At 38.0% G+C, this 15,119-nt stretch overlaps 1 protein-coding gene across 1 annotated transcript in view; it reads right to left on the reverse strand.

The window, feature by feature from the left end:
- The window catches only part of LOC310896039 (uncharacterized protein), a 680,208-nt gene that overhangs the window by 418,829 nt on the left and 246,260 nt on the right, over window positions 1–15,119 (reverse strand). The window contains exon 14 of the mRNA XM_083827872.1: window positions 10,024–10,139. The gene's annotated coding sequence lies outside the window, so the exon portion shown is untranslated. The remainder of the gene's footprint in view (window positions 1–10,023; window positions 10,140–15,119) is intronic.

The following is a 15,119-nucleotide window of genomic DNA, read 5'->3' on the forward strand; positions in this document are numbered from 1 at the left end:
AAGTGCACCATTTCTATATACTTACAGCAGGGCATTAGCTAGGAACGGATCTGAACTCAAAGCACTAGACAGGGCTCCACCAAGCTCCCTAATGAGACCATCATTTAATGCACTGGCTGCTTTAGCTTCTTTCAGACTATTCCCTTAAAGGCTTTTCAATCCATAGCTGCAAGCCAAAGGCACCTGCAGTCAACAAACTTGTGCTTGAATGTCGCCCACATCCCATTATTATTTCATCCTCTGATGGTCAGGAAATACATGTAGCTTGCTTCTAATGTGATCTCCTTTTAGATTTTTTCTTTTAATACTCTCTGAACTTCTGCTGACTCACTGTGTTTCTTTATAGGAGATGGCAAGCAGAGCTTCTTTATCATTAGTGTCCTTTGATCCTGCTTTCTGTCTTGCCTGTCTCTCCCTCATTCGTTTAGTACACCCTGTAAGTGCCCTTTGATCTCATGCCACTCTTGCCTCCCTCATTCATTCTTACAATGTGAAGGAAACTGCCTTTTCCAAATTTATAGGTGGACCTCTTCTTCTGAAATAACCTGTGCATTTACTAGAATTTTCAGTGGTTTAATGTTATTTATTTTGTCGCTATAAGCTTTAGTTTTTTACTGGTACATGGCGTAACTTCTCACATTTCCTTTCACCTGAAGCATTATTTCTTTGTGAGGGCAGGTTTCATCTTCCTTTGTATGTTCTTGAATCTTTGGCTTGCATTTTTCTTACACATGCTGTCCTGCAGGGAGATCGCTCCACAAAGATGGGTAACACTTCACAGTATTCTATACATTAACTCTCATTTATTGGAAGGCAGCTGGAGGATACCTTTGTTGCCATGTGGCAAAATCAACCAAACCCAAAACTTAAAAAAAACAAACAAAAAAAAAACCACTGAAAAATAAAAGAAACCTGAAAGACTGAAAAGACCACACCTATTAAACTCAGGAGAGAGTTTTCAGCTATTTGTGGAGTTTTGTTTGGAACCTGGTTTCTCTCTGCTGGATCGCAGGTGCAGCATATACATGTTACACCTAAATACTAGCTGAGCAATATGCAGGAGTGCAGACATCTGAGTTAACTATTTTTACTTTGTGATGAAATCTTGCATCATCATCTTGAAATGCTACTACTAAAGTTTACTAAATAATCTGATTTCACTACTGGCATGCTACCAGTTTGTACACAGCATTGATATCGCTTCAGACAATGTCATTAATCCTTTCACATACTGCCTGAGTTCTATTTTTATTTTATTTACAGAGAGAGGAGAGCAGACAGGGCAGCTCTTTCTGAGGGAAAGCCTGACAGGTAGGTGTGCCTACTGCATGCATACCTGATGTCTTAAGCTTCTCCACACAACTCAGCAGTGCGTCCTTGACCCCGCAGAAACCAGTGGTAGAAAACCCTAACTGCAGGGGGATAGGAGGAGGGGCCAAGAATGTACAGTGATTTTCACACACAAACTGCAGCACCATAAAAACAGAGACAGCTGCGCTGTCTGGAGCCTGCTGCAAGACAGATGCAATGGCAAAAAGTGTCAGCACTGCACCCTCTTTCTTCCTCAGCTCTTGATAATGAAGTGCCTCCCATGCTGCTTCCACCTTTTCCTCCCTATATTTCTTAAATAATTTATATGCAATACCTGGTGAGGGATCATGACCCAATAACATCATCTGGTTCCTATGTGGGTTGTGGTGGAAAGTCCTACAAAAGAAGCCACTGAACTTCCTCAGCTTATGCTCAGACAATATTTTCGGTGCACCTGCTAGTTCAAAGGGGACCAGCTACCTTCTAACGTGACCAGCCAGCATCGGCTCAAAGCTCGGTAGCTGCTGAACATGGATGAGGAACCCGCGTGAGGCCAGGCAACTACTGTCATCATACAGGGAGCCACAGGGGAAAGAGGCAGAGTGGGAGAGATCCAGTCAGCCAAAGCAGCACAGAGAAGGGGGATATCAGCTGGCACCACTCCTGTGAGCCAGCTGCCCACCCACAGCCCAGCTCTCGCCCCGACGAGGCAGCAGCTAGATGCCTACCTTGCAGCACCAGTGTCTGGCTAAGCCACAAGATCACCAACGTTTTGCCACCTCTGGCTGCTTGCTGCCTATTTTTCCTACATGGAGTACTAGGTTCTGGCCTTAGAAACAGTAGAAATAAGTGCCCAATGAATGTGAAATAGGAAACATCCAGACCACAGAAACTCCCATGGCTACCCCCTGCAATGTATGAACACACACCATTCCTCCTATTGATTTTGCCACCCTCTATTCTGGACATTTTATATAAGACTCTTCAAGCTCCATTTCCAAATCTCAGTCTCCCCAGTCACTTGCCTGTTTCCTCTGAGTTCATTTTCACCTATTTTCCTTCAGTATGTGTAGGTGCTTAGTGCAGGTAAAAGCCTGGGGTTCTGCTGACCTCAGAAAATACTCAGCTGCCTTGCTATCCTGACCCAAGTGCTATCCTGACCCAGGTAGAGACGTGCTGTTTTCTGGCTTTTGTTTGTTTCTTTCTTTTTTTAAAACAATGCACAGTATGCTAAGTAGTGCTGTAGTTCCAGCCTTTTCAAAAGTAAGCATCTCCTCACCGTTCTCTACTCCTTTTATTGTCTTTCACACAGCTGAATTCTGCTGTCCATTTTAGCCTTTTTGCAGCCTTTAAAGTCAGCTGAAAGTGTTAAATTCTAATTTTTCAATGCCAGCGAGCATGAAATCTGTGACTGAGTCATTTAAAAGTCCTTTTTAAACAGCATCTGAGGAGATGGCTTTCAAACTTTTGTGTGCTACATACTTACTGTAAAGTCTGACAGAGAAAAATGTGTGTTGGCAACACTGCTTAATCCACATTGAAAAAAGAAAATTGAAGCCATACTTCTAGCAAGATTGGTTAATGATCAATAGCGACAGGTAGCTATAAACACAGTAATGGCGATCCTCTCATATTCTCTCTCATCCTTTCGTGCAGCCCTCCCATAACTACATTTCAGGAAAATGAATTTGTTCCAACTCCCACTCTGGGCAAGTTACCACAAAAACAACATGAGACTGAAAAAAAGCCAGAGAAATTTCCCATGAAGAGAAATATTAACAGCTGCAAGGCTAGGCAAAAACAACCTAACCCATCTGTAAAGAAAGTGGAAAAAAAAAAAGGGGGGGGAGGGCATGTTGCAAAGGTCCATGGAGTAAAAGAGGCTGAGGAGCCTGCCCTGTGGGAAAGTGAATAACTGTAGAATGACAGGTCTCAAAAGACAGGAAAACCAACGAGAAGAGACAGGAAAAAGTTTAGGTACAGGCTGGAAAATGCTTTCTCTGGTAGAATGCTCAACAGTTTGGCCATTAAGAGACAAAATTCTGCTTTTTCCTGACCCTATTTCTCTCTTATAAATCGTGTGTTCCCAAAAGCCTTCCCAAGAAGAATCACAATTTCCACCAAAAATTTCGGATTTCTTGACTCGTTAAAGACTGTCCAGAAGAAGGGGTTGAATTTCAATTGTTCTGTGGAAAGGCAAGCACAGCTTTCAGAATAACTCTATCATTTCCTAACTGACAGCAAAACAAGTGAGAAAGTGAAGGTCCTGCAATTGCTGGCCCAGCTACACTCAGCGGTTCTCACAGATCTGTCTCCCTCATAGTCCAGGAAGACCCAAACAGGAACGCAGCAGCTTCAAGAAGTTTCTTGTCTGAAGCCAAAAGAAGTCCGGTGGCCTCCTGCTGTATCACAACTTACAGGTTCACTTGAACTAATGAAACCACTGGAAAGATTTTATTCTCTCACCAGGATGTTTTGACGTAAATTCTAGCTCTAGTCAAGAATATCTCACCCTCCCATTTCAGCTGACTGACTCAGAGCCTGCTGTTCCTGGGATCACCATATAGCCAATGGAGACAGATGAGTTTTTCTAAAGGGGAATTTCAGACCACTTACATTTAATTTCTTGCTCTCACTTGCTCTCTGTTGGAGGGTCCTTCCCCTGATTACACAGTCTGTGTGCCTAAAATAAGAAAGTGACAATAGCCTATTCTCCTTTAAAATTCAAAGGAATTTCCCTCATGCCTTAAAGGTGGCGCCTTAAAGCTCACAGCAGTGATGCCCCATTTAAGTCTAATTGGTGTGCTGGCTGGGCATAGTGGCACAGCATCTGTGCCTGAACACAACATTGCTACACCAGGCATCCTCCCAGGGGGAAAGAGAGGACAGACAATGAAAATGTTTTAATACAGCTCCTTTGATTGTGAGTATATTATCAAGAGTCTCGCATGCCCCTTATTCTTAAACTATAATGCACGGATTTCTTACTCTGTGTATTAGACTAACAATCGTGCTTCCATTTAGCATTAGCAAGGATGTCAGTTCTATTTCAGTGAAAGTCTCATTAATTCAGGGTAATTTATATAGGACTTAAAATGTTTTTAAGTAGCTTCCTGTAATGAAAGTGATTTCTAAGCTTCCTAGAGTGATTATGTGTTCATTATCACTTTGTACACGCTTTGGCATGTACAAAGACCCCATTGCTTCAGAAAACAGCACTTGAATGTAGGAATTTAAAATGCAGGAGTATTAAGGATTTAACACACAGGTATCTGCAGAATCAAGACCGCTACATAAATATCAGCTGTATCTTTTGAGAAGAAATTACTCTGAGTTATTACTCTGAGTTATTTTATATATATATATATAATGTATATATACTCAGAGTATGAGTATATATATATTATATATATGAGTATATATATATTATGTATATATACTCAGAGTTCTTACTCTGAGTTCTCTTAGGCATAACTTAAAATGCAAGACAGCATGCTAGAAAGCAAACTGGTATTAACAGTTCACACTGTCTCTCAGTAAAGGAACTTAACTGTAAGTTTGCAAAAAGAAAATAAACACAAGCGAATGGCAATTCTGCATGTCTTAAATGAGCTAGAAAATATCAAATCAAAATGTACTAATTAAAGGAAAACTTTATTAGCCATTATTTTATGGGCAGAATATAAGCATAATAGGATAACAGTGAAGGTAAATAAATGTATCACATATGTAAACCACATATGCATATATTTCTGTCTTGGTAGAGCTGACTAAGCAGCACCATCAACTCAGAAAAAAGTTTGCACAGTCAGTTTAGAACAGAAAAGGCCCAAATCTACATTTCTTAGGACCTAAAAATTATGACGGAAATTAAGATGTATGGGCAAACAGAAGCAGCATTAGTCTCTGAACTAGTTACTTTTACATAAAAAGGACCACAATGCCTAACTCTACCTTGAAGTCTTAGAAATATTAAAACTGCAAAATTTCTCTTTGTGGTGTTCTACCCAGAATAGGCTGAGCCTGGCCTTTATGCCACAAGATTCCAAAAGAAGGCTGAAAAAAAAGACTGACAGACAACCTTTAGGAATCAAAACCTTCATTCTATGTAGAGAAATCCCAAGTCCATTTGCAAATTAATCAGTTGAGGGTTCTGCATTTTCCACTAGCTGCTGGGCATCCAGAGAAATACACAACAAAATGTGCATACAAGGAACAATCATGATGCCATCCTACAGGTGCATTAAACAAACCTGGCTTACTATAAGAGTGATTTTTCTTCTGGATTTGTCCTACTTTTCAGCCTTTATAATCTGATAACCCTTACAGAATAGGTGCCACATTGCCACGGCATTTCACTGATGACAAAAGTTCTGTTTTAGCCCTCGACAAAGATGCTCCTTTTATTCACAGTTATCCTAATCCACTTTTAAGGAGATGTTACTGCATAGAAAATTCTTTGCTACAGTTAAACAGCCCAGAGCTGTATTGCTTTTGCTTTGCAGTCTCCATTTCAATCTGTATGATGCGTTTCCATGGAGATTTCCAAGGGGAGAAATATCCCTGCTATGTCAAATCTGGAGATCACAAACATTTTCTCTCCAATATTTAAGAAAACAAATCCAGAAAGAACATCCTGTCCTTAAGCTACTTACCTTGATTCACAGTTCCAGCCTCCTGTCTGATCTTAGAAAAAGTTAACATCTCTGAGCTTCAGTTTCCTGTAAATTAGTTATAACAGTTCTTCCCTTCTGCCACACTTTGCCTGTCTTGTATACTTCAAAGGTATGGTCTTCAGCACATGGAGTCTCTTACTAGAACTTTGCACATCACTTGGGGGGAGGAGGGGAATGAGAAGGAAGGGGAAGGAAATGTTCATAGTTTGAGAGTTCTGTAAATGAGTTATACACTGTTGCTCACACCAGTTAATGACAAAATGATAGTCTTCTATGAAGCTGGTAACCTCACCAACTCCCGGGCTTCTGTAAGATATTTATCCATTTGTCTCACCAGATGCCACTAGTGCTTTCAACTACCAATGATTAGACCTCAACATCTGAGCTCATTTATACCAAGTTCAGAACAGAACTAGCTTAATTATGGTGATATGTCTGCATGTTTAATCAGATACTGCTAAATAAACGATTAAAACAATTACCTGCATTTTGTAAGACAGTGAATACACACACATCAGCAGCAAATTGTTTTCAAACATTGCAGGTGATTTGGCTTCTTATTATAATAGTTTGGGGAAAGCTGTACACACTGGCAATAAACTGATCTAAGATTTTTTTCTAATAACACATGGCAACCTTAAATAGCTGCGACTGAGATAAAAGAAAGGGAAGCATCTAAAGAAAAAATATGGGGCAACCACACTATTTTTTTCAAAGGAATTTAACTCCTTTTTTTTTTTTGCCTTGAATTCTTTAGTCAACATCTTATATTTTGCACCAGTATAAAATGGACAACTGCTTGTCTAAGCTTGCAATAGTATTTCTATAAGGTTGAGCATCAGCACATTTTTATCATTCTTTTTTTAAATAACTTCATCAAAGTAGGATTCAGTATATTGAGCCTAAAGAGCAGTCTAAGATTAAATGCTACAAAAAAGCTTCAACATAATATTTCGTTTTTCCCCTAACATTGCAATTTATACATTAAAGAGGAATTGAAAGAAAAAGGTAATTTTATTTCTCAGGCTTGACCTTGTTCTCGTGCTTAGCTTTTATGGGTAATATTCCTAATCATGTTTTAAATGTAATGCAGACCAGAGGTGAAATGGCAGTTAAACAGTAGGTTCTATAGTTATATAATATATAACATATAATTTATCATCTTTTCCTGATTTGTATGCAAAAGTGTGAAATTGACCAGCCAAAAATTACAAAATCATCTATTCCCCTTTTCTTATTTAGAAATTAGGATTGTATCCCTTCTTTACTGTTGTCTCCTCACCTGTATCTTTCTTCCGTTTCAACCCCATTAGCTTGTATTCTTATTGTTATATTGTCAAGTACATAGCACGGAGAACACAAATCCTGTAAGGAAAATATCTAAGGATGTTTGAGAAAATGAAGACACAAAGCAATAGGAATCCTTTGAGCACTATTTTTCACAAAGGTTCACTAATAAACTGATCACTGCAGGGCTCTGCAGTTTTCAAAATGAAAGAGATGAGAATGTTAAAACAATTCAGTGTATACTTTAAACCGTAGCACAGTACATTTATTTTGGCATTTAAATCCCTCATTTCCCCAAGGACAAACTGTGCACATCTCAAGTAATGATGCCCAGATGGTTCTACAGATATGGCTTAGCAGTTAAGTTTTTGCTGGTGCAAACTGGCAAATTCACTGATCTCTCTTATTCTTGAAAACTCACAAGCTATTTCATTTACAGAATATCATACCAACTTCAGTAAGTCTTAACAGTCTGCTTAAGACCAGTTTTTCAGCAATATTTGCCGTTATGATTTTGAAATTTGTTTTCCAGAAATTTGCAATATTTATTCAAAATACATTGCTTTGCAACCATTCATGGCACTAAGCTTGTGAGTAAAAGAAAATCTCCAAAGGGTGTGAACACTGTGAAAACGCATGTGCTTACTAAGTCAAATAAATATTTGCAGGTTTCTTTTCAGCATTCAACAAGCTTTAGTGTCAACACATTTGCAATCACTGCAATTAGCAGCAAGTGAGGCTTCAAGACTGTGATGTAGGGAAATATCCTTTAAGCAGGAAGAGACCTTACTTGACTTGCTAGAATGATTAGGAGATAGACTGGAAGTGAACAAGCAGCACATGGTGTTTCTAAAGAGTTATATAAGTTTAGCAGAAAGAGCTGCTCTGTTAGTTCAGTTAATAGAACATTCTGTTACCCTCAACTTGCTCTGTTGCTGTGCAGAACAAAAGAGGAATATATTATTTTCCTTTAAACAGAATCAAGGCCTAGCAAAAGAAGACTATATTAAATAATTACATTATTATGAGACTGGATTTACTGCCAGAATTGCTAGGACTCTGCCTTTATTGTCTTTTTGAACACAGTTGCACTATCAATTCAATGCTATAATCAGTACATATATTCAAACATAGATCAGCTTATATGGCAAATGGACACATCCTGACTTCAGCAGTAAGGAAAGGGATTTAGTATTTATTTTATCTGTAAGCACAATTGAAAGTCTACAGGCAGATGAAATTCAAGTATTTATTTTGGTCATCATATATATAACTCAAAGATGAAGATACCTCCTCTTTCCTTTGCATCACCTTGTATCTGAGCCCATAGCAGCTAATATATATCTAGTTCTCTTAATGACATAATAAAAATGATGGACAGGTGGAGTAGGGGGAAAAGAAAGAGTGAATGAGCATTTCAGTCTTTGCAATAAAGCTTTTTTAAGGCAAACCTCTCCTAGAATTAGGAAGCAACATATTAAACCAGGTAATACCTTCATTTTCTCATAGGAAAAGCATAATTATTCACAGAATGTAAACTCCTGGAGTCATTCAGGTTGCTGTATCTCCTGTGATTTAATGCTAAATAGCTCATGAGTTTTCAAATGAAAGAAGGGCTTTCTTTTTTTCATTTGAAAACACAATCTTGAGCAAGACAGTGACCGGGCAGAGCGTATCAGGGTGAGATTATCTTCCCTCTTATTTTCCTATTATCAATTTGCTCAAAGGAAAATTACAACAGAAAGGTCATCACAGTGAAGAAAATAGCTTAGGGTTTTCATCTCCAACAAAACCCCAAACCTTGGCATTTACTGTTAAAATCTAGTGGACTTTAACAGTAATCCTCCTGGAAGTGCTAGTTCTAATCTTACTGCCATTATAGCTGTTGATTTTCTCCCTTTCTATTGTTCGTTTATATCCATTCTGATTATTTAATGAAAGGATGATAAATTCTTGAGCTTCACCTCACAGGCTGTCAGGTGTAGCATTTGATAATGTTCTGTGATGGGACACCACGCTGTGTGGTCTCCAAGTATTGTATATTAACCTTCTAAACTCAAGCCATTTGAAGAATGTAAATTGTGCAATTTCTCTTGCTGTACTTTTACCTTTTACTAATTTATCATGAATTATATTTCTGAGGCCAGTCAAGAGCTGGAATTTTGTTGGATTTTTTTCCACATTTGAAGCATTTTCAACATTTTCCTCATATGGCACAGATCGCTTACTGGGAGACACATGAAGGTGTGTCTGATCACAACTCTGTTGTATGAGTCAATACAACAGTATGATCTTTGTTTTGTTGTTGTTGTTTCTTTTCCCTCTAATTAAATTATCCTTTTCTCAACCTGTGAGCCTTTTTCTTTCCCATCATACTTTCTCCCTTCCTGCTCTTCTCCCTCCCTCCCCTTTGAGGAGGGGGAGCGAGAGAGTAGTTGTGGTGGAGTTCATCTGTCCATCAGGGTGAAACCACTACATTCCTTTTAAAAATATATGGAACATATATCAAATGACATACCTTCTATACCCCAAATTTGATAATTCTCTCTCTATATAGGCAAGATTACATGAGATCTTTCAGTCACAACAATACGCTGATTTCACATCCAGGTGATATTCCACAGGAGTTTCAAGACTTTTCCATTGTCGTTTGCCACAAGGGAATTCTCCCTATCCTTACCGTCATTATCACTACTGGGGAAAAAAAAAATCACAGCAAAACATGATTTTCTTTGCTCTTTCAACATACCAACCAATTCAGATCATTCTGCACCAGCAGTTTTCTCTTTTCCAGCAACTGTCATATTCCCAATACTTGTGTCACCTTTGAACTTCACCAGTGGTACAAATCTTGTTAAGCCAACACTAGAAAGAGACAAAAGGAAATAGATTTCAGACAGGATTCGTTTCTCAATGACTTCTTGTTTACAGTTCAAGTTTGAGACACACCTCTTAGCTATTTTTCATCCATACATTGTAGAACATTTTGATTTTGTGTCATTTTAGATCTTATGAGAAATTTTGGTAGTATCAATGCATTGTCTCATCAAATCATCAATGTTTTCAATTCATCAGGACCAATAGTAACAGACATTTCTAAAGCAAAGCATCTAGAACTATTTTGTCCGGGATTGACACCAGACTGACAGGCCAAGAAGTACCCAGAATGGTCTGTTTTAGTGATTTAAATGTTGCATACTTGTTTTCTTTCATTTCAGGGATGTTTCTTATAATTTTGAAAAAATACTAAAAAAAACAACATCAGTGATCCATAAAAGTTCTTTGTGAGTTATTTAGATCTCTGGATGTAAAATATTTACCTGTAATATGTTGCTGTTTAAGAACCTTCTGAGTAGCACCTCCCCTTCTATAAAAGATGAGACTCCAGTATCCATTTTATAACAGTCTCAATAAAGCACATGGGGACATGCGTGTAGTGCTATGAAAAACTGGATGGGGGGGAGGGAGGGGTGAGAGACATGTGACTCAAGGTTTTTTTTTCTATTCTTTTAGGCCCTTCCTATTCCTTACAGAGTGCTAACTTCATGTGTTCATGAAGTTAGTTATGTTTAACTGAATCAGGCTTCCACTTCTTAAATTATGTAAGTGAAGAGTGAACTAAGCAAAGTACTGATTGGCTTAAAATGGCCAATATCTGCCCCTTGGCCAGGGAAACAAGATAATTAAGCTTGCTCTCATTTCCTCTCTAGCCAGGTCATTTTTCTTTAACATGAGAACTTGTCATGCAGAGCATCTTGACTGTGGGTTTGATCATGAATTTGTAGACATTTACTGAAATATTCCAAAGCAGTTCCCAGTTATCCTTCCTATTTTTCTTCTGCCCAAATTCCTAGCAAATAAATTTAGCTATGGCTAGTAACAGTTTCAATTTTCAGAAACTGGCAAATGTCGGACACATTTTGTCTCTAAGGTACCAGTCATTTGGCAACAGGATATGCCATTTCGGCACAATTTGCCACTTCCTCTCCCATTTTTCCTCACTTGCTACTTCATGATCATAATTTTTACTCTTGTAATAAAGTCCTCCCCCTCGGGTTTCATTAATACTAACTAATACTAATAATATCAATCAAATTAATGTCTATAAATAAGTAATAATTCTCTATTGTATTACCAGTGAAGCCAGCACTAGAAATTTTTTCAATTTCTTTGACTGGTTTTGTGAGCCCATGGCTCTGTTTTGGATTTGTACTCCATTAGTTCTACCATTCACCTTCTACTTTCCTTTGTTATTTAACATTCTTCTAGTGCCTTTTGGATTTGTTTTCAGAATTATTCTAGTAAAAAACAGGCCTCCTCATCACAGTTTCACCAGCTATCCATCACCCATGTTTTGAAGGGGGTTAGCACTCAAAGAATAATCGCCATTCTCTGAGGGCTTAGTTACAAATAACATACTCTGTTACTCAGCAAAAAAAAAAAAAAAAAGAAACATGGTAGAATAATATTTTCAGAATGAAATAATGTAAGCTTTATTCAGCAAGTTGTATTAGGTAATTTGGTTTCAGAATAACAGTTGGGACCCTGGGGACTCAACAAATATTGATTACTTTTCCACTGATGCTAGGCATGCAGTTAGTCAAGTGGTCAATACTATCATGGGTAAATATTTCAAGAGCCAAATAGCATTCAGTATATTAGCAAAGACCCTCACTTCATTGTGATGGATAATTATATGATACCTGTCCGTATTGTCACACAGGTGAAAACAGAGTGCTTGTTTAAAAAACAACAACAACATACTATTTTACTGAGACTGTTGCATTGGGTAATGCCTACATAGATAATCAAATCTCTTGAATAGGATGGGTCAGTTACTCTCCAAAAAGCAACAAGAGACTCATTCACAAGTGCCCTTTCAACCGTGAGTTCACAGGAACTGGGAGAGACTCCCTGAACTGCTCTTTGGAAGATTTCTTACATCCAGCTGGCCTAGTCCTGTTTGACTGCTCCAGCGCATGCACGCTACATCACTGTTTATTATCCCATGATGTGTACATAGGTTTTTCTGTCTATCTTTGTTATGCACAAAAGGTTCTCCTTTGTGATCATTTCCATATTTACAAAAACAGTTTCTAGTAGCTAGTTACAAGCATCTTACCTATGTCCAGTTTGGTCAGTTCTGTAGCAGAAACCACCCAGACTCTCTAGTACAGCCAGGTGCTCCACTCAGTTCCTACACTGATTAACACTGGCGCACTGATACACACAAATTGCTCTAGACTCAGCAGGAGTTGCCTGAGGGAGCCTCTAGGGCTTTTTCTGAAACTTCTACCTGAAAAGCTTTTGTAGCAAATAGTCAAATACTTTTGAGGCAGTGGTTACAAGTCAGAAATCACCTCATCTCAAGTCAATCTATGGTCTCAAACAAGTTGCTAGTCACATCTAGGCAAACACTTCTATACCAATGAGATCCTGGGCTACCCAGGGAATTAGTAAGTCGAGTGCACTAGGTGTGCATACAGGTACAGCCCTGATACATAGCTACACCACAACTGCAACTATAGTACAAATTTAATTTTCATCCTTGTATCTCCCTTATGACTTAATTTCAATAGCTTTTGGCACAGTATGATCCATATTTTTTATATGGATTATGGGTTATTGCTGTGTCCCTTTATTCTGATTATACTATTCCTTAAAGCCATGCAAGCCAATGCCCAGGTATAAATACAAAACATTCAAATACAAGCGTTTGTGTGATACATATGTACATGTCTTTAACAGGACTTCCTGGAGGTTTGAACTGATTTGAATCGAAGAGCCTCATTCTTTCTCTTCCAGCAATCTCATAGTAGAACAGAAACAACAAGAGTTAGCATTTCAAAGTGAAATGGTAATTAAAAGTAAGTTCATCATAAAGTGCTTAATTTCTTGAGTGGTATCGACCATTCTAAATAGGTAAATCTGAAAAATTCTCTAGAATAAATTACAAAGAAAAGGGATACAAACAAAGACAAGTCAGAATTTAAAAACAAGTTATATCAGGCCATTTCCACTACGATTAGAAATCTAGCATGTATTTATCTGACAGAAACAACAGGAAGACCCTTGAAGAGACAAAAATGCTAGGACATGGGTACTTAAAGCTGCCCTTGATAATAGATGCCCAGTAGGTTGTGAGTGCTCTTCTTTGCATCACTTATTTTTGTGTTTGTTTGTTTTCCCTCTCTTACTTTCAAATATTATACTGTCTTTATCTTGACCAATACATTTTCTCGTTTTTGATCTTTCTATTCTGCCCTTGTACTGCTGGTGTTAAGGGAGTGAGCAAATCGCGATGTGGGAGCTTAGCATCTGGCTGGGGCCAACTCACCACAAAAGGTAATACTGCATCTTCATCCCCTTTTTCCACCTTAAATGCTTTACATACTGCTGAAATTAGTAATTTCTCTAAAATCAGAATGAATTTAGGAGCCACCTTGGCAATATTCAGATTATCACTACTGAGCTGCCTAACTGGTACATAAAGATGTGTTTTAAATTTTGCTGCCAATCATCCTAGGTACTGGATGTAATGACAGAAAACATCGACTACTACATTTTTTTTTCCTTTTTTTTCTTTTCCTTTTTTTTTTTAATCTGGACAGAATTTAGCTCAAAGCAAGATTTGGTTCATATCTGAATATCTCCCAAGTTCAGGAGGATCAACCCTTAAGTTTTCACACAGTTCTCACTCTATTAAAGAAAATATCAAGCAAGCAAAAACAATAAAGTCTAGACTGAATAAGAGAGTTGTAAAAATGAAGGAGATAAGCAAATAGGGACCCAAACTTTACATCAGACTCAGAGATCTTTATATCTCAGTCATCACATTCTATCTGAATGTAAAGAAACTGTTGAAATGGACTACTGAGGGTAACATAACTAAACCATAATAATGGAATTTTCCATTTTCCATATTTCTTCTGGCTTAGTTTTTTCACCCACTTCATAGTGATGACACTCGTTTGAATGTCCCATACACATTCGTTCTTTTGTATTCCTTATGGGAGGTGTTTTGAAAGACAGGACACACAGTTCTTTGACTTTGCAGGGCCTTTGGGTGGTACCAGTCCTGTTCCTTGGTATTTAGTGTTTTCTGCAAAGAGCACGAGTTAGATATAAAAGCCACACCTACTTAATGCATAGGGGTATCATGTGCAAATCCTCCTGAAAGCCTCTCAGGAGGCTTCATAAGGTAGACAGAAGATGAGGCCCACTGGCTGATACTTTCCCTAGCTTCACACAGCAATGTCCTGAAATTCTAATGGCTATAAGGATCTCACAATTAACATTCTCTGATGAGGCAATATCCTAAGCATATCAAAATGTATAAGGATCATTTACAGAGAGAACAAAAAGTGTAAACTAAGTTTTAAAGGAAAGACATTTTTAGCATGTTTTTGCTGATTACAGCAATTTTCAGGAAGCATTTCATTCACTCTACTTTCTGTATCTCTATCAGTATATATGGTTACTTTTACATATAGATCTAGAAATTCAAGGAAAAAGAAAAGTAACATATGATACAACATGAAATCCAGCTGTACCAAGCATGCTTCAGCCAAGGTTGCCACAGTGGTATTGCAGATGAGTGTATTGTCGAAATGCCTGAGCTCAGCTGAAGAGTACAAGCAGACTGAGATAGCAGTTAATGCAAGCTGACTTTCCTTTATGATTTCTCTTGACACTACAACAAAATAAAGTCATAAAACTATCCATAATCTAAACATATTCTAAGTAATTCTGGGATACTACAATTAAATTCCTTGACATTTACAGAAAACGTTCTCTTCACTTTGCTTACTTGACCAACTGGTTGTTTTTAATGATGTAGATTGA

The sequence above is a fragment of the Anser anser genome, assembly GCF_964211835.1.
Source record: "Anser anser genome assembly, chromosome: 3".
Classification (NCBI taxonomy): domain Eukaryota; kingdom Metazoa; phylum Chordata; class Aves; order Anseriformes; family Anatidae; genus Anser; species Anser anser.